The sequence below is a fragment of the Triticum dicoccoides genome, chromosome 6B, assembly GCF_002162155.2.
Source record: "Triticum dicoccoides isolate Atlit2015 ecotype Zavitan chromosome 6B, WEW_v2.0, whole genome shotgun sequence".
Lineage (NCBI taxonomy): Eukaryota > Viridiplantae > Streptophyta > Magnoliopsida > Poales > Poaceae > Triticum > Triticum dicoccoides.
Genome location: NC_041391.1, coordinates 722,197,537 through 722,217,422, shown reverse-complemented (window position 1 = coordinate 722,217,422; position 19,886 = coordinate 722,197,537). Strand labels below are relative to the sequence as shown.

The 19,886-nt window shown below is 46.4% G+C and overlaps 1 long non-coding RNA gene across 1 annotated transcript; it reads right to left on the bottom strand.

Moving 5' to 3' along the window:
* Positions 1 to 338: 338 nt before the first annotated feature.
* On the bottom strand, positions 339 to 1,004 carry LOC119326722. The gene is made up of 2 exons (XR_005158133.1): positions 637 to 1,004; positions 339 to 531 (listed from the first exon to the last, which is right to left on the bottom strand). It is a non-coding gene; the product is annotated as an uncharacterized LOC119326722 (long non-coding RNA).
* Positions 1,005 to 19,886: the final 18,882 nt, after the last annotated feature.

Here is a 19,886-nt window from a genome sequence, read left to right as displayed (position 1 = left end):
GCCAATAGATGGCAAAGGCTGCATGCTTTGCCATCTGCCAGCACATGGCAAAGAGCTTTGCCATCTGCCGGCAGATGGCAAAGAGCCCAAATAGGCCAGCCCAAATTTTACATGTAGATGACACGTGGCCTCTTTGCCATCTGCCAGCTAATGGCAAAGCTCTTTGCCATCTGCTGGCAGATAGCAACGTGACTATATTGCCCCATTTAATTTTACTTTTTCTTATATCAATTCATTTTCACCTTCCAATGAAATCAAATAGCAATATCAGGGCATGAACAGATCTAAAGAACACAAACCACAAGTGTAGACTCGGAGAAGACCAGGCACGACCACTGTGACGTCACTTCCCTTAATAATTATATCCTTACACTATACATGTTTCACAACTATAATTTGAACACCTGCTTGCCATAAATAAATATATGTTTACACTATACACAAGTGAATCATGTTGTGTCATTTACATGACGGGTAAATTAAATGAACATGTCTTGATTAGGTACGACATACTTTGGACAAGGAAGAGACCTGCAGATAAATAACACAATTAAACAAACAAGTACTGAAATATAAGTGTTCCGCATTAAGCTTGCTAGTAAGGAAAATATCAGGAGATGGCTTGCTAGCTTTCACCTCTAGATCACCCCCATGGCAACTTGATACATCAGAGCAAGAAAACATTCCCCAATGGTTACAAACCTTCGGTGCAAAATGACATTCATGGGATTTGAAGACATCACTAAGAAATATCAGGTTCTATATGAGTCTGACTTATTAAAGAACAGAGAACAATGAAGAAAAGTGCAGTACATTAAATCAAGGCCAAATGATACATTGCATGCATCAGTGAGCAGAAAAATAAATGGTGTCTAATATTATATTTTTCCCTTCCAATAGAGAGACTCCTTCTATATGTTTAACCAGTGATTAATTCCGGTTACACCAAATAAACATAGTTCTAAATGATACCAACATTTTTTATGAAACAAAGGACAACCAAAATTAACTCTTCATGTCCTTTTAACTCTGAAATTCCACCAAAGGTAAGCATACAATAATTTTATAGTGTATAATTATACAAAAGAAGAACATGTTACGTGTGTAGATAGCGCAAGGTGGCATATTATCATTCAGAGCATATATTAGCACATAGTATGATGAAAATTGGAACTGGATGTACTGTCAGCATGTCTTTCTCCTTATTCTGTATATCATCATTTCCTCTACACTTGACATGATAGCTTGAGAAAAAAAAGATGAGTATCCAGATATGTACATAGTTATGGCTAGATTCCTTGTTTTGTCCAAGAAAGATAAGTCATGAGCCCATCATCTTATTACAGCAAGGCACATCTCTATCAGTGGTACAAGAGGTGTAAATTTTATATTTTCTGGTCACCGACGAGTTCGATCGACCAGAAACCCTGCAATTTCCAAATGCATGGCTGCAGCCGCTGGCTGCAACATCGACCCAATGGTGCTTGTCTGGGTGAAGTACAAGGCCGTTGGGCTCGTCGCCGGGGAGTTCTGCAACCCACATCAGTTTCTATGACTATAATTTCTACTATTGTACTCTTTGTAGTTTTTAATGCATAAATTAATCTAATGTTGGGAGATTTCCAAGGACTAACTAAGACAATCAGAATCGGAGAGGAGAGTTTCTCAATAGCAACAAAATGAATTAGAGGAGAGTCAACTAACCTTCCTTTCTTGCTTTGTCACCCCCTCATGGGTTATGAGCTATGACGACCATGATGCCGGCTGTGCGTCCGAGCGCCTGTGGTCTGTACATCGACGACCTGCCCTTTTCTCATTTTCTGGTCACCAAAGAGTTCGATCGACCAGAAACATGGAAGGGCGAGAGTACTCATGTTCCTGCCATGTGTGTGTTTTCTTTGCGCAAAAGTTCATCTTTCAGTCAGAGAGGTAGAACAATCAGAAAATGAGAAGGTCTTTCACTTCCTTACAAAATGAAATTTCTGTCTTGCAAGTTTACAAAGTCATCAAGTTAAGCACTTACGATAAAATTATCTGACTCAGAAAGCTGATATCACTCAAACAAAAAACTTGTTATACAATATTGAGTTTTGAAATAGCTATCAAATCTGAACTGAACTTCACAGAATTCAAAAGTTGTATAGCTGACAATGGGCCGTAGATGATAATTTTTCTGAGAATATATATGCTAGTTTGGCAATCCTAAGAAGAGCTGGTAAATATCAAGAGGCATATGCATACAACCGTACTACCATAAAAGGAAATAGGGAAGAACTCACCCGATCAGAGCCAAGAGAACAATGAGAACATCCAGCTTACATGCAACACCATCGGTGGTAAAACTGCTGCTGTCCCTAAACTGAAGAAAATATCAAAGAAATTAAACCATCATTACCAATGAGTGGATTTGTAAGAAAACCAACAACATGAATATCCTTGATGTAGTAGTAATTAATAGGATATCGATATGAAGAAAATGATATTTGGTTGAAAGTAATCCAGATGTAGGCCAACTACAAAAACACAACCATCTACAAATAGAAAACATGGGTTGGCATACAACAATCAGAAGCAGACCTTGCTCATCATCGCTTGATACTAAAACTTTAAATATTGATGCAGAATTGACTGAACCCTGAAAACAAACTACAACAAACAACTGAAATCTAATACTCTACACATGCTGGAATCATGTTTTTTACTACAAAAGATGAAGGCATAAACAAGCTAAGTATCTCAGTTGTAGCTACCAAACATTCAGACTTTCTTGTGTCATAGTCGAACGCAAGTAGGATTTCAACAAACTTCAGTTTAGAAAAGCTCCTTTCGACAGATGCAATCGTCACATGAATGGTTAACAAAATTCTGTATGCAATAATAGCATTAGGATAGATTCAGGAGCGCTTCTTCAAAAAATTCAGAATATCAAGTGGGCCCATAGATTTCTAAAGTGAGCCCTGCAGAAAAAGTAGCTCACAACAATTCAAGTCTATCAATATCTTTATGTTCTCCACTCTTAAGTGCATCTTCAAGATTAACACAAGCAGCCAATAAACTCTTGTCATCCAAGGATCGCAGTCTATCTGTAGTAAACAAGAAACCAAATATCTAGTTTTTGTTTATTCCTTCGCTTTGAAGCACCAGAATCATACATCCTTCCCGGATGCATGATTCCTTATGTTTAATAAGACAAACATAATCTGAATCAATTCAAACTCTGAGAATTGTAGCTATAAGAAAATAGAAAAGGACTTCACCCAGATGTAAGATTTTGAATTTTTCGTTTAACAAAAAAGTAGCCTACTGCCTACTGCCTACACTAACGAAATAAAGTAGGGCTTGGACGCTTTATCTACAAGAACCATGGCCTGACAAGAACTTACCCTAGCAAGGGAAGGGATGATGTGCGCTAGGGCTAGTTCATTCATTGGCTCCAACCTACAAGTTTTAGGTAAAAACAACACAGGTAAAAGGCTATTTCAAACAGCACAGGTTGGGGCATGAGGTTCAGGCGTGATGCTGGGGCTCAGGAACTCACTCGTACGGCGACTTGGGGGTTGGCGACTCCATGGATGCTTCAGCAGCCGCAGCAGCGCGAGCCAACAGCCGGGAGCCTGCTCCCCTCCACCGCGGGCCACTGTCGTGCCGCGCAGCTCCAGTCGCCGCAGGCCGCGGCGCCCGCCTCCCGCCGCCTTGTGCCCCGCCGCGTCGCGCCCAGCAGCGTGAGCGAGCGAACAGCCGTGAGCCGCGGCACCCGCCTCCCGCCGCCTTGGGCCCCGCCGCGTCGCCCGCGCCTCCAACCGCTGCTCGCTAGGGTTGCTGTGCGTGAGTTGGGGTGGAGAACGGATAAGATGTGTGTGTGCTAGCTGAGGGGGTGTGTCATTTTTTTGAGGGAAGGGGTGTGTCAATTGAATACGTATGGATGTGGGACCCTAGGGCTTACATGTCATCAATCCATGACACAAACATTTCAACCAATGAGAAGAAAAAATAACCCCACAGTTTTTTTATCTAGAAAAAAATAACCCATCTCTTTGCCATCTGCCAGCAGATGGCAAAGAATCTTTGCCGTCTGCTGGCAGATGGCAAAGAGGTGGGGCTAGTATGCCGTTACACTCTTGACGGCCACAGGATTTGCCAACCTCTTTGCCATCTGCTGGCAGATGGCAAAGATTATTTGCCATCCACTAGCAGATGGCAAAGAATTGGCTGATGGCAACCATGTTATTTGCCATCTGTCAGTTCTTTGCCATCTGTTTTTTATAAGCAGATGGCAAAGATGTTCTTTGCCATCAGCTGGCAGATGGCAAAGAGCTGGCTGATGGCAAATTCCCAGTTTCCAGTAGTGCATTAAGTAATGGAGAAGCCTCCTCCAACCTTGTGGGAGACTTTCTTCTTTGATTTGCACAAAATTATATATATCCCGTAAGGCAGCTTGTTTCTTATGAGCAGGGAAATATTTAGCAGAGAAGTAATAAATCATATCCTGGGGACTACGCACACAACCAGGAGCAAGAGAATTATACAAAGTCTTAGCATCACCCTTTAATGAGAACAGGAATATCTTAAGGATATAAAAGTGCCGAGATCTATCATCATGAGTAAACAAGGTGGCTATATCATTCAACTTGGTAAGATGTGCCACAACAGTTTCAGATTCAAGGCCATAAAAAGGATCAGATTCTACCAAAGTAATAATTTCAGGATCAACAGAGAATTCATAATCCTTATCAGTAACAAAGATAGGTGAAGTAGCAAAAGCAGGGTTAGGTTTCATTCTAGCATTAAGAGATTGTTGCTTCCATTTAGCTAATAGTTTCTTAAGATCATATGTATCTTTGCAAGCAAAAATAGCTTCAACAGCTTCTTTATTCACAAGATAACCCTCAGGAACAACAGGAAATACATAATCATTGGGAGAATTTTCATCATCACTATCATCAATAATAGCATCTTCAATAATTTCATTCTCTCTAGCCCTAGCAAGTTGTTCATCAAAAATTTACCTAATGGCATAGTAGTATCACGCACAGAAGTACTTTCATCATAAGTATCATGCAAAGCAGAAGTGGCATCATCGATAACATGCGACATATCAGAATTCATAGCAGTAGCAGGTTTAGGTGTCGCAAGCTTACTAATAATGGAAGGTGAATCTAGTGCAGAGCTAGATGGCAGTTCCTTACCTTCCCTCGTAGTTGAGGGAAAAATCTTGGTTTTAGCGTCTTTCAAGTTCTTCATAGTGATCAACAGATATAAATCCCAAGTGACTCCGAGAATAGAGCTATGCTCCTCGGCAACGGCGCCAGAAATTAGTCTTGATGACCCACAAGTGTAGGGGATCGCAACAGCTTTCGAGGGTAAAGTATTCAACCCAAATTTATTGATTGGACACAAGGGGAGCCAAAGAATATTCTTGAGTATTAGCAGTTGAGTTGTCAATTCAACCACACCTGGATAACTTACTATCTGCAGCAAAGTATTTAGTAGCAAAGTAGTATGATAATAAAGGTAACGGTGACAAAAGTAAACATAGTAATAGCAATATTTTTGGTGTTTTGTAGTGATTATAACAGCAGCAACGGAAAAGTAAATAAGCGAAGCACAATATGTGAAAAGCTCGTAGGAAATGGATCAGTGATGGATAATTATGTCGGATGCGATTCCTCATGTAATAGCTATAACATAGGGTGACACAGAACTAGCTCCATTTCATCAATGTAATGTAGGCATGTATTCCGTAAATAGTCATATGTGCTTATGGAAAAGAACTTGCATGACATCTTTTGGCCTACCCTCCCGTGGCAGCGGGGTCCTAGTGGAAACTAAGGGATATTAAGGCCTCCTTTTAATAGAGAACCAGACCAAAGCATTAACACATAGTGAATACATGAACTCCTCAAACTATGGTCATCATCGAGAAGTATCCGGATTATTGTCACTTCGGGGTTGTCGGATCATAACACATAACAGGTGACTATAGACTTGCAAGATAGGATCAAGAACACACATATATTGATGAAAACATAATAGGTTCAGATCTGAAATCATGGCACTACTCGGGCCCTAGTGACAAGCATTAAGCATAGCAAAGTCATAGCAACATCAATCTCAGAACATAGCGGATACTAGGGATCAAACCCTAACAAAACTAACTTGATTACGTGGTAAATCTCATCCAACCTATCACCGTCCAGCAAGCCTACGATGGAATTACTCACGCACGGCGGTGAGCATCATGAAATTATTGATGGAGGATGGTTGATGATGACGACGGCGACGAATCCCCCTCTCCGGAGCCCCGAACGGACTCCAGACCAGCCCTCCCGAGAGAGATTAGGGCTTGGCGGCGGCTCTGTATCGTAAAACGCGATGAAACTTTCTCTCCGATTTTTTTCTCCGTAAAACGGAATATATAGAGTTGGAGTTGAGGTCGGTGGAGGTCCAAGGGGCCCACGAGATAGGGTGGCACGCCCTATAGGGGGGGCGTGCCCCCCTGTCTCGTGGACAGGCCCTGGGCCCCCTGGTGTATTTCTTTCGCCCAGAAATTCTTATTAATTCCAAAAAGTGCCTCTGTGGATTTGCAGGTCATTCCGAGAACTTTTCTTTTCTACACATAAAACAACATCATGGCAGTTCTGCTGAAAACAGCGTCAGTCTGGGTTAGTTTCATTCAAATCATGCAAGTTAGAGTCCAAAACAAGGGCAAAAGTGTTTGGAAAAGTAGATACGTTGGAGACGTATCACAATGCTTATGTAAAAAAGTTTCAGCTTGATAAGCTCAATCCCAAATCGGAGAAGTGCGTCTTCATAGGATACCCAAAAGAAATTGTTAGGTACACCTTCTATCACAGATCCGAAGGCAAGATCTTTGTTGCTAAGAGTGGATCCTTTCTAGAGAAGGAGTTTCTCTCGAAATAAGTGAGTGGGACGAAAGTAGAACTTGATGAGGTAATTGTACCTTATCTCGAGTTGGAAAGTAGTTCATCACAGAAATCAGTTCTAGTGATACCTACACCAATTACTGAGGTAGTTAAATGATGATGATCAAGAAACTTCAGATCAAGTTACTACCAAACCTCGTAGGCCAAACAGAATACATTTCACACAAGAGTGGTACAGGAATCCTGTTCTGGAGGTCATGTTACTTAACCATGACAAACCTACGAACTATGAGGAAGCGATGATGAGCCCAGATTCCCCGAAATGGCTTGAGGCCATAAAATCTGAGATGGGATCCATGTGTGAGAACAAATTGTGGACTTTGGTTGACTTGCCCAATGATCGGCAAGGCATAGAGAATAAATGGATCTTCAAGAGGAAGACAGATGCTGATAGTAGTGTTACTATCTACAAAGCTTGAATTGTCACAAGAAATGTTTTCGACAAGTTCAAGATGTTGACTACAATGAGATTTTCTCACTTGTATTGATGCTTAAAAGTCTGTCTGAATCATGTTAGCAATTGCCGCATTTTATGAAATTTGGCAAGTGGATGTCAAACCTGCATTTCTTAATGGATTTCTTAAAGAAGAGTTGTATATGATACAACCAGACGGTTTTGTCAATCCTAAAGGTGCTAACAAAATGTGCAAGCTCCAGCGATCCATCTATGGACTGGTGCAAGCATCTCGGAGTTGGAATATACGCTTTGATGAGTTGATATGTGAATGACATATTGTTGATCGGAAACGATGTAGAATTTTTTGGAAAGCATAAAGGAGTTTTTCAAAGAAAGACCTCAGTGAAGCTGCTTACATATTGAGCATCGGGATCTATAGAGATAGCTCAAGACGCTTGATAAGTTTTTTCAATGAGTACATACCTTGACAAGAATTTGAAGTAGTTCAAAATGGAACAGCCAAAGAAGGAGTTCTTGCCTGTGTTGCAAGGTGTGAAGTTGAGTAAAGACTCCAAACCTGACCACGGCAGAAAATAGAAAGAGAATGAAAAGTCATTCCCTACGCCTCAGTCATAGGTTCTATAAAGTATGATATGTTGTGTACCAGAACTATTGTGTACCTCACCATGAGTTTGGCAAGAGGATACAATAGTGATCCAGGAATGGATCACTGGACAGCAGTCAAAATTATCCTTTGTGGAATAAGGAAATGTTTCTCGGTTATGGAGGTGACAAAGAGTTCGTCGTAAAGAGTTACATCAATGCAAGCTTTGACACCGATCTGGATGAGTCTAATTCTCGATCTAGATACATATTGAAAGTGGGAGCAATTAGCTAGAGTAGCTCCATGCAGAGCATTGTAGACATAGAAAATTTGTAAAATACATACGGCTCTGAATGTGATAGACCCATTGACTAAACTTCTCTCACAAGCAAAACATGATCACACCTTAATACTCTTTGGCTATTAATCCCATAGCAATGTGAACTAGATTATTGACTCTAGTAAATCCTTTGAGTATTAGTCACATAGAGATATGAACTAATCACATAAAGATGTGAACTATTGGTGTTAATCACATGACGATGTGAACTAGATTGTTGACTCTAGTGCAAGTGAGAGACTGAAGGAAATATGCCCTAGAGACAATAATAAAGTTTTTATTTATATATTTCCTTACATCATGATAAATGTTTATAATTCATGCTAGAATTGTATTAACCGGAAACTTAGTACATGTGTGAATACATAGACAAATAGAGTGTCACTAGTATGCCTCTACTTGACTAACTCGTTGAATCAAAGATGGTTAAGTTTCTAGCCATATACATGAGTTGTCATTTGATGAATGAGATCACATCATTAGAGAATGATGTGATTGACTTGACCCATTCCGTTCGCTTAGCACTTGATCGTTTATTATATTGCTATTGCTTTCTTCATGACTTATACATTTTCCTATGACTATGAGATTATGCAACTCCCGAATACTGGAGGAACAATTTGTGTGCTACCAAACATCACAACGTAACTGGGATATTATAAGGTGCTCTACAGGTGTCTCCGATGGTACTTGTTGAGTTGGCATCGATCAAGATTAGGATTTGTCACTCCGATTGTCGGAGAGGTATCTCTGGGCCCTCTCGGTAATGCACATCACTATAAGCCTTGCAAGCAATGTGACTAATGAGTTAGTTGCGGGATGATGCATTACGAAACAAGTAAAGAGACTTGCCGGTAACGATATTAAACTAGGTATTGAGATACCGACGATCGAATCTCGGGCAAGTAACATACCGATGACAAAGGGAACAACGTATGTTGTTATTCGGTTTGACAGATAAAGATCTTTGTAGAATATGTGGGAGCCAATATGAACATCTAGGTTCTGCTATTGGTTATTGACCGAAGACGTGTCTCGGTCATGTCTATATAGTTCTCGAACCTGTAGGGTCCGCACGCTTAACATTCGGTGATGATCGGTATTATGAGTTTATGTGTTTTGATGTAACGAAGATAGTTCGGAGTCCCGGATGTGATCACGAAAATGACGAGGTGTCTCGAAATGGTCGAGACATAAAGATTGATATATTGGACACCTATCTTCGGACACCAAAAGTGTTCCAAGTGATTTCGGAGAAAACCGGAGTGCCTGAGGGTTACCGGACCCCCCTTGCCCCACCCCGGGAGAACTAATGGGCCACATGGGCCTTAGTGGAGAGAGAGAGGGCCGGCCAGGGCAGGCCGTGCGCCCCTCCCCCTCTGGTCCGAATTGGACTAGCAAAGGGGGGCGGCGCGCCCCCTTTCCTTCTCCCTCTCCTCCTTCCTTTCCCCCTCCTAGTAGGAATAGGAAAGGGGAGTCCTACTCCTACTAGGAGGAGGACTCCTCCTCTCCTGGCAAGCCCTAAGGGCCGGCCGGCCTCCCCCCTTGCTCCTTTATATACGGGGGCAGGGAGCACCCTAGAACACACAAGTTGATTGTTTCCAGCTGTGTGCGGTGCCCCCCTCCACCATAATCCACCTCGGGCATATCATCGAGTGCTTAGGCAAAGCCCTGCGCCGGTAGCTTCATCATCACTGTCATCACGCCGTCGGGCTGACGAAGCTCTCCCTCGACACTCTGCTAGATTGTGAGTTCGTGGGACGTCACCGAGCCGAACATGTGCAGATCGCGGAGGTGCCGTACTTTCGGTACTAGGATCGGTCGATCGTGAAGACGTACGACTACATCAACCGCGTTGTCATAACGCTTCCTGAGGGAGTCCTGGACTAGGGGGTGTCCGGATAGCCGAACTATCATCATCGGCCAGACTCCAAGACTATGAAGATACAAGATTGAAGACTTCATCCCGTGTCCGGATGGGACTTTCCTTGGCGTGGAAGGCAAGCTTGGCGATACGGATATGTAGATCTCCTACCATTGTAACCGACTCTGTGTAACCCTAGCCCTCTCCGGTGCTTATATAAACCGGATGGCTTTAGTCCGTAGGACGAACAACAATCATACCATAGGCTAGCTTCTAGGGTTTAGCCTCCTTGATCTCGTGGTAGATCTACTCTTGTAACACACATCATCAATATTAATCAAGCAGGATGTAGGGTTTTACCTCCATCAAGAGGGCCCGAACCTTGGTAAAACATCGTGTCCCTTGTCTCCTGTTACCATCCGCCTAGACGCACAGTTCGGGACCCCCTACCCGAGATCCGCCGGTTTTGACACCGACATTGGTGCTTTCATTGAGAGTTCCTCTGTGTCGTCAACGATAGGCTCGATGGCTTCTTTGATCATCATCAACGACGCAATCCAGGGTGAGACCTTCCTCCCCGGACAGATCTTCGTATTCGGCGGCTTTGCACTGCAGGCCAATTCGCTTGGCCATCTGGAGCAGATCGAAAGCTACGCCCCTGGCCGTCAGGTCAGATTTGAAAGTTTGAACTTCACGGCTGACATCCGCGGGGACTTGATCTTCGATGGATTCGAGCCACAGCCGAGCGCGCCACACTGTCACGATGGGCATGATTTAGCTCTGCAGCCGGAGAGTACCCTGGAGGCCGCACTCGAGCCCGCTCCGATCTTCAATTCGGAGCCGGCTGCGCAGATCGAGGACGGATGGCTAGACACCACCTCGGGGGCTGCAACCTCTACGGCCATAGAGCCAAACACTGACCTTGTCCCTCATAAAGCCCGTGAGTCCGAGGTGCCGGACTCCGAACCTCCCGCGCCCCCTGCAACCGAATCCGGTTGGGCGCCGATCATGGAGTTCACCGCCATGGACATCTTTCAACACTCACCTTTCGGCGACATCTTGAGCTCGCTAAAGTATCTCTCGTTATCAGGAGAGCCCCGGCTAGACTACGGTCAGGACGGTTGGGATGCGGACAACGAAGAAATTCAACGCCCACCCACCACCCACCTAGTAGCCACTGTCGACGATCTAACCGACATGCTAGACTTCGACTCCGAAGACATCGACGATATGGACAACGATGCCGGAGACAACCAAGAACCAGCGGCTATCGGGCACTAGAAAGCCACCCCAACTCACGACGTATACATGGTGGATACACCAAAAGGAAGCGATAATGAGGAACAACGGGACATGGCGAAGGACAACTCCCCCAGCAAACAACCAAAACAGCGACGCCAACGCCGCCCGAAGCCCCACCTCGATAAAAACCGCACCCATACAGACCCGGCCCTAGAGTAGGGCGAAGCAGTGGACGGCGAACACGCCACCAAGCAATCATCTGAACACGGTGAACTAGACAAGCAACCCATCCCCAGCGAAAACAAGAGCCTAGACGATCTGACGCCGAAGACATCACCAGAGCATAAGAACCTTCATAAAAGGCTCGTCGCTACTGCAAGAAGTTTGAAGAAGCAAAAGCGGAAGCTCAAAACAGCAGAGGACGCACTCAGAATGAGATGGAGCAAAGTACTCAATACCGCAGATAAATATTACGCTAGTCGCCAGGCAAAGAGTTACCCGAAGCGCAAGCTGTTGCCCGAATTCGACGAGGAGGCCTTAGAGCCCCCGCAGTCAAAAAAGAAAGAGGCCGCCTGGCCGGATAGACGACCAGATGACAGGGTAAGAGCAGCAAGGGGCTCTGCATACAAGCCGGCACACGATCAGCATAAAGATCCTCGGAAAAAGGATGACCCGGTCAGGTCTATCTACGGGCCAAAAAAGAAGACTCCAGGAAGCAACACAGCCCGCCGAGCGTTTGAAGACAACGGGACACCCAAATACAGGGGCGCCGCACACCCACTATGTTTCACCGACGAGGTACTGGATCATGAATTTCCAGCGGGATTCAAACCCGTAAACATAGAGGCATATGACGGAACAACAGACCCCGGAGTCTGGATTGAAGATTATATCCTACACATACATATGGCCAGAGGAGACGATCTCCATGCCATAAAATACCTACCCCTCAAGCTCAAAGGGCCAGCTCGGCATTGGCTCAAAAGCCTCCAAGAAAATACCATTCGAAGTTGGGAAGAGCTCGAGGATGCGTTTCGAGCAAATTTTCAAGGGACTTATGTCCGCCCTCCGGATGCAGACGATTTAAGTCATATATATAACTCAACAGCCCGGACAGACATCACGCAAATTCTGGAACAGGTTCCTCACCAAAAAGAACCAAATAGTCGACTGTCCGGACGCCGAAGCCTTAGCAGCCTTTAAGAACAATGTCCGAGACGAATGGCTCGCCAGACACCTCGGCCAGGAAAAACCAAGAACAATGGCCGCACTAACAAGCCTCATGACCCGCTTTTGCATGGGGGAGGACAGCTGGCTGGCTAGATGCAGCACCAGTGACCCGAGTACATCCGAATTCAGCGATGGAAATGGGAAATCACGACACAGAAAAGATCAGCGCCGGAATAAGGAAAATGGCCCAAATAGCACGGCGGTCAACTCCGGATTCAAAAGCTCTCGGCCGAATAACAAAACACTGCCCCTCAAGGACAACAGCGACGAGCTATCCAACCTAAACAAAATTCTGGATAGGCTATGTCAAATACATAGTACCTCCGGGAAGCATGCAAACCATACCCACAGAGATTGTTGGGTCTTCAAGCAGTCCGGCCGACTTAACGCCGAACGCAAGGGGCTCGACGCACAAAGGGAAGACGACGAACCCCACAAGCAGCACGCCGAAAAACAGAAAACTTTCCCACTAGAAGTCAAAACAGTGAACTCACTTCATGTGATAACACGAAAACTCAGTGCGGCACCTGCCATACCAGGACACCATCTGCAGTATGGGGGTAGACCCTACCAAAATTCGCCGTAGCAGCACTTCTTTCAAAGGAGTGGCGCCAGGCCTTCAAGCCAATTGTACAGGCTCTGTACCACTAGAGGTTGTGTTTGGTTCATCCAACAACCTCGGCCGCGAAAAGCTCACTCTCCATATCGCCCCATATAACAGTAGCCCTTAAGCACTACTGGGACGCGAAGCTTTCGCCCGCTTTAATGCAATACCACATTATGCGTCTCTTACGCTTAAAATGCCCGGTCCACGCGGCATAATCTCATTAACGAGTAACTCCGAGTGTTCCTCGACCATGGAGAACGTGAGACTGCCTTGACAGCCACACACTAATCCGACCTTGCAGGTCAAAGCCACTAAAAACAAATCATTCAGACCTCGGACACGGTTAAGCGAGTCCGACGTAACTAAACAAGGGGCTTCCCAGCCACATACCCCTTTACAAGGGGCCAAGCGTATAAACGGTGAGAGCCAATAAAGCTCAACTTTATTCATCTTCCAAATTATACTTTATTTTAAATACAACTTTTGCACGATATTTCTTCCAAACTAAGTCCTTCTCTTTTACAGATGAAGCACGTGCTACACCCGTCCAGGATACAGCACAACGGAGACACAGGCGCAGACGTGCAGCAGGGACCCGTTGCAAGGATTCTTTTCAGATTAAGACCCTACGTAAACCTTTCTTACTGTCTCTTGTTGATACACATCCCCCGGTTTTCTACCATAACCGAGGAGGAGGCTGGCGTTTTGGCATCGGCCGCGTCAGAAGTTCCCGCCTATACCTGGACACTAGGGGCTTAGGGCATTGTTCTGCCCGGTATCATAAAGACCGAACACCTCAGGGAGTGCTCGGCGTCTCGAGTTAGGCCTTATATGCATCAGCTCCGAATCATGGCTTTGGTCAAATGTTGGGTTTGCCCGGCTCCTGTGTTGTGCTACCTTACATTCCGCTCCATCAGCTAACGCGGCACCAGGAGAACTACTACGATTGTGCCCCGGTTCGGCTGGGCGAGCACCTCAGTAGAGAAAGCCGAAAACTGACTGTCATGATATAGCCAGAGACTGGTCAACCACTCGATCGACTATTGGAATGTTTAGAATTCCTCCGCTTTGACGAAGGATCGCTTCCCGGTCAGGCACGTACGCGCCCCGAGTTCGGAGAGCGCGGTGCCTCTAGGGGCTATATAGTAGCCCCACCTTCGAGCTCCTATAGCTAAGTGAAAGTGATAAAGCATTATAGTCCGGTTGCCTAGTTTGCTATGCTATCACCTCCTTCAAAGGACCAAGACGTTGGATTAAGTGTGAAAAAGCGCTTTTCTTTTTTGCAAACACCCCCGCACCATGTGCATGGGAGCTGAAGCCAAAGACTACAACTTTTAGGTTATTCATACATATACGGCCGCACAGGAGATAGTTCAATACTTGAACGCACAAGTATAAAAAGCTATTGCATTATAAACATGATCTCACAAATCATACACGTCATTTGAACATGACATCTTTCGAGCACTGCGACTCTATTAAACGAGCGCCTTGCAAGACTTCCTCAAAATAGTGCTCGGCGGGTAATCGGCTCTTGTCCGAACCCCGGGATGCAACAGCGGTGGCATCCATGTCCGCCCAGTATGTCTTCACTCGGGCGAGAGCCATCCGTGCACCTTCTATGCATGCCGACCGCTTCATCGCCTTGATATGCGGCACCGCTCCAACGAATTGCTGCAACAAGCCAAAATAACTCTTAGGCTTGGGCCTTTCCGGCCACAGATGAGCGACCACATCCGTCATGGCAAGTCCAGACAATCTATTCAGCTCAGCCCACTCAGCCAGCCGATTAGTCAATGGAAGTGGACGCTCCAGACTATGGAATTGAGACCAGTAAAGCTCTTCCATTTCGTGATCCTTCTGGCTTCGGAAGTGCACGACTGCGTCCGCCGCACTCGCCGCCAAATCCAGATAAGGATCCTCCACACCACACAACTGGCCCAGCTGAGCATACTTCGGATTCGTGAACTTCCTACGCAGAAGAAAGGGCTTTCCAGCCGCAATGTCTCCGGCTTGACACAGTTCCTCCTTCATAGCCCGCATCTCACTCCGGGCATCCTTGACTTCGGCGGCAGCCTTCTTCAGGCCCTCTTGCTCCACTCGGCGTTCTCCTTCAATAACCTCACAACGGTCGGTAGCATCTTTTAATTTCAAGGCCATTCTGGCCAACTCTCCCCTGTTTTGGCAGTGAGCAGCCTTTTCGGCTTTTAGCTCTTCTGCTGCCTTCAAGGCGGCCGCATCACTTATCCTGGCTTGCTCCTTGGCTCGAGCAAGCTCTGCTCGAAGATCTTCCACAGCAGCGGCGCCATCTGCATCAAGCATACAAATTGTAAGGAACGGGCGCTAGCTCCCTTACTAGGCAACCGCGGAGCAACCGCCTACCTTGCGACTCGTTAAGTCGTTTATCGACCAGCGCGATGTCCGCATCCGCAACATCGAGTTGCCTCTTCAGTTCGGCAAATCCATCAGTCCGGCTGGCCACCGAACGCTCCGCCACCTGCATAGGAAAGGCGACATTCTATAACTGAGATTATGATCCTTGGCACGCTATCGCTTTCGACAGCATACCAAGTCTCAGGGGCTACTATCTATACAGGGCGCACTTCATGTGCAAAACTGTCAAAAGGTATGTCATTTTTTGTGTACCTCAAATCCCGTCAGCAAGCTTCTGACGGCCTCATACAACCCGCTCTCGGAGGATGAGATCCTTTCAATCACCGTACTCATTAATGCGCGGTGATCTTCTGAGATAGACGCCCTCTTGAGCAAATCCTGCAGCTCCACCGGCCGTACTCCAATGGGTGCCGGACTCTCCGGCCCCGCCGGACTCGGGGAGACCCTCCCTGACGACACCTCAGGGTTGTCCGCCCCACCCGACGGGGCGGCAGATGGAGTCGTCTCGCTCTCCATCATCTCCGGACGAAGGTCCCCCGAAGTTGAGCTCTGCTGAGATGGGCTGAGATCCGAACTACAAGGTGAAAACTTCGGTTACCTTTGGAAATAATATAGGGGCATTCCCTATTACAAAATTCTCCCTTTTTTTACTTACGGCTCGCTGGAGGGCTGATTCCTATGGGGAGACTGTGCGGCCGGGGCTCTTCCTGGCACAGGACCTTCCGGTGCAGATTTCTTTCCCCGCTTTGAGGCCTTGGCCTCCGGGTCTTCGGAAGCAGTCCTCTTCTCCCCCTGAAAGGAGGGACTCTCGACCCCCCCCCCCTTACTGAAAGCCTCCTTGGCGGAGGTGGTAGTTTCCCTGTGCCCCCCTTCGCTCTCCTCCGAAGGCGCAAACTCCAACATTTTGACTAACATGGGATCCGGCGTGGTCTCAGGGAGGGGGCCGGACACCGTATCAGTTTTGCTTGCGCTATCCACTCCTGTCCAAGGGATAGCTGGTTAAAAGGCAAACCCATGATAAATAAATGGACAATATGTCCGGACACAGGGCTACTTACTTGAGTATCCGGGCGATTGCAGCTTAGGCCGGCGTCCTCGGTCAAGTCCGAACACATCTCTTGCGATCCGAAGAACAGTTTGTACATCTCCGCGGGTGTCAAACCCATGAAGTGTTGGAGAGCTCGTGGCCCCTCCGGATTAAATTCCCACAGGCGGAGGGGGCGACGTTTGCAGGGCAGAAGGCGCCGGATCAGCATAACCTATGCCACTGCGACCAGATTAATCTTCCTTTCTTGGAGGCCTCGAATCCGGTCCTGCAACAGGGGTACGTCTTTGGACGGCCCCCAGTTAAGCCCCTTGTTGACCCATGACGTCAGCCGTTGTGGAGGGCCCGAGCGGAAGACGGGTGGCGGCTTCTGCCTGCTGCCCCTTGGATCGGTGATATAGAACCACTCCTGTTGCCACGAGCCGAGCTCCTCCTGAAAAGAGCCCTCGGGCCATGGAGCATCAGCCCTCTTGCTTATAACCGCCCCGCCGCACTCTGCCTGACGCCCCTCAATCATCTTCGGCTCCACGTTGAAGGTTTTGAGCCACAAGCCAAAGTGAGGGGTAGTGCAGAGGAAGGCTTCGCAAACGACAATGAATGATGAGATGTGGAGGATGGACTCCGGAGCCAAGTCATTGAATTCCAGCCCATAGTAAAACATGAGCCCCCTCACGAAGGGATCCATCGGGAAGCCTAAACCCGATAGAGGTGAGACACGAACATGACGCTCTCGCCGGGCTCGGGAGTAGGAATAACTTGCCCTCGGGTAGGCAACCTATGCGAAATTTTGTAGGTCAAGTACCTGGCGTCTCTCAGCTTTAGCACGTCTTCTTCCGTGACGGAAGAGGGCATCCACCGGCCTTGTAGGTCCGAGCCGGACATTGTCGAAGGTCGAAGGTACCCGAATCTAGATCCCTGGGTATTGGAACTCGGGAGCGAGGGGCGGATTCGATTGAGGATTGAAGAAAAAGAACAGGCCTTGGTCTCATTATAAAGAGGAAGAATACCAAGAGCCGTCCCCGTGACCGTTTGGAACCCGCCTTCGATGGAGGGGGCGTGGCAACGGGCGCGGTTGGGTTACCCACGTCCGTATTGATGGGAATCCCGGAATAATGGGAACACGATCTCTGCTTCGACAAGACGTGCCAAGGAAACCGCTTCGCTAAACGCGCTGAGGTGGTACAATAAAAACAATTTGAGTAAAGGCTTGGTAGTGGTGTGACGTCACGCCACGAAATACGTCAGCAGATTGAACTTGTGTAAATATTATACTCTCTACGGTGGTATGTGGAAATTATTTTACAGAGCCGGACACTATCCTGGTGTTCACAATCTTCTATAGATTATTCGGAGGAGGAACCCGCCTTGCAATGCCAAAGACAATATGCGCGCCGGACTCATCGTCATTGAAGCCTGGTTCAGGGGCTACTGAGGGAGTACTGGACTAGGGGGTGTCCGGATAGCCAAACTATCATCATCGGCCGGACTCCAAGACTATGAAGATACAAGATTGAAGACTTCGTCCCGTGTCCGGATGGGACTTTCCTTGGCGTGGAAGGCAAGCTTGGCGATACGGATATGTAGATCTCCTACCATTGTAACCGACTCTGTGTAACCCTAGCCCTCTCCGGTGCTTATATAAACTGGATAGCTTTAGTCCGTAGGACGAACAACAATCATACCATAGGCTAGCTTCTAGGGTTTAGCCTCCTTGATCTCGTGGTAGATCTACTCTTGTAACACACATCATCAATATTAATCAAGCAGGACGTAGGGTTTTACCTCCATCAAGAGGGCCCGAACCTGGGTAAAACATCGTGTCCCTTGTCTCCTGTTACCATCCGCCTAGACGCACAGTTCGGGACCCCCTACCCGAGATCCGCCGGTTTTGACACCGACACTTCCCCTCTCGTTGCTATGCATCACCATGATCTTGCGTGTGCCTAGGAAAATTTTGAAATTACTACATTCCCCAAAAGTTTTTTGTTGTATTTAGTTCGAAAGAGATTGTCCATTTTGTACACAAAGTGCATCAAGTTTTTGCCGTAACCCTCTCTACTTTTTTGCACATGCTATGTCGGTGAAATTATGATACCGTGCCAACTTTCAACCTTTTCAGAGTTCATTTGAAGTATTTTTCAATTTGAGGGTCATTTAGCTAAAAAATCAGTAAATGCATGAAAGAATTTGTTTGCACATAAAATTTCTTCGCGTTTCAAATGCCAAAACACATAAGTACCCTAACTATTACAAAGATTCCATTCGGTTTGTTCGAAGCGGGACTTTCCAGATATATAAGTCCGGAAACTCACTAGAGAAGAAAGTGTTGACAGTGAGAAGGCGATCACATCCCAGAGTGGGATTTTTGGGCCGTGTGAAACTTTTTCTTCGCGTGTGTCCCTTTGCGCTGTAACCACGGACAATCTTCATCATTTAACTGGATGCTCGGGTCAATATTCACTGTGAATGGAGCAATATGATGAAACTTTTCATAATCTTCTGACATGTCTGTCTTGTCATCCACTCCCACGATGTTTCTTTTCCCAGAAAGAACTATCTGGCGCTTTGGCTCGTCGTATGATGCATTCGCTACCTTATCTTTTCTTTTTCTCGGCTTGGTGGACATGTCCTTCACCTAGAAAATCTGTGCCACATCATTGGCTAGGACGAATGGTTCGTCTGCATACGCAAGATTGTTGAGATCCACTATTGTCATTCCATACTGTGGGTCTTCCATTACCCCGCCTCGTGTCATATTCACCCATTTGCACCGAAACAAAATGACCTTAAAACCACGTCCATAGTGAAGTTCCCATATGTCCTCTATGTAACCATAATATGTTTCCTTTCCCGTCTTGGTTGCTGCATCAAAGCAGACACCACTGTTTTGGTTGGTGCTCTTCTTATCTTGGGCGCTCGTGTAAAATGTATTCCCATTTATCTCGTACCCTTGAAAGTCATTCTATTCTAAGATGGTAACTAGGACAGCAAATACAGGTCATCTTCAATACCGGCGTCATGCATGGCACGTGTCTGCAACCAGCCGGCCAAATTCCCCGTTTGTTCACGTGTAATCAAGTCATCAGGGATCTCTAGGTGTTTGGAGCTTAGAAAATTCTTGTGTTCATCCATATACGGAACCACCAAGGCGGAATTCTGTAGAACTGTGTAGTGTGCTTGGCTGAGAGTATGCCCGTCCTTACATATTATTTGATCCCC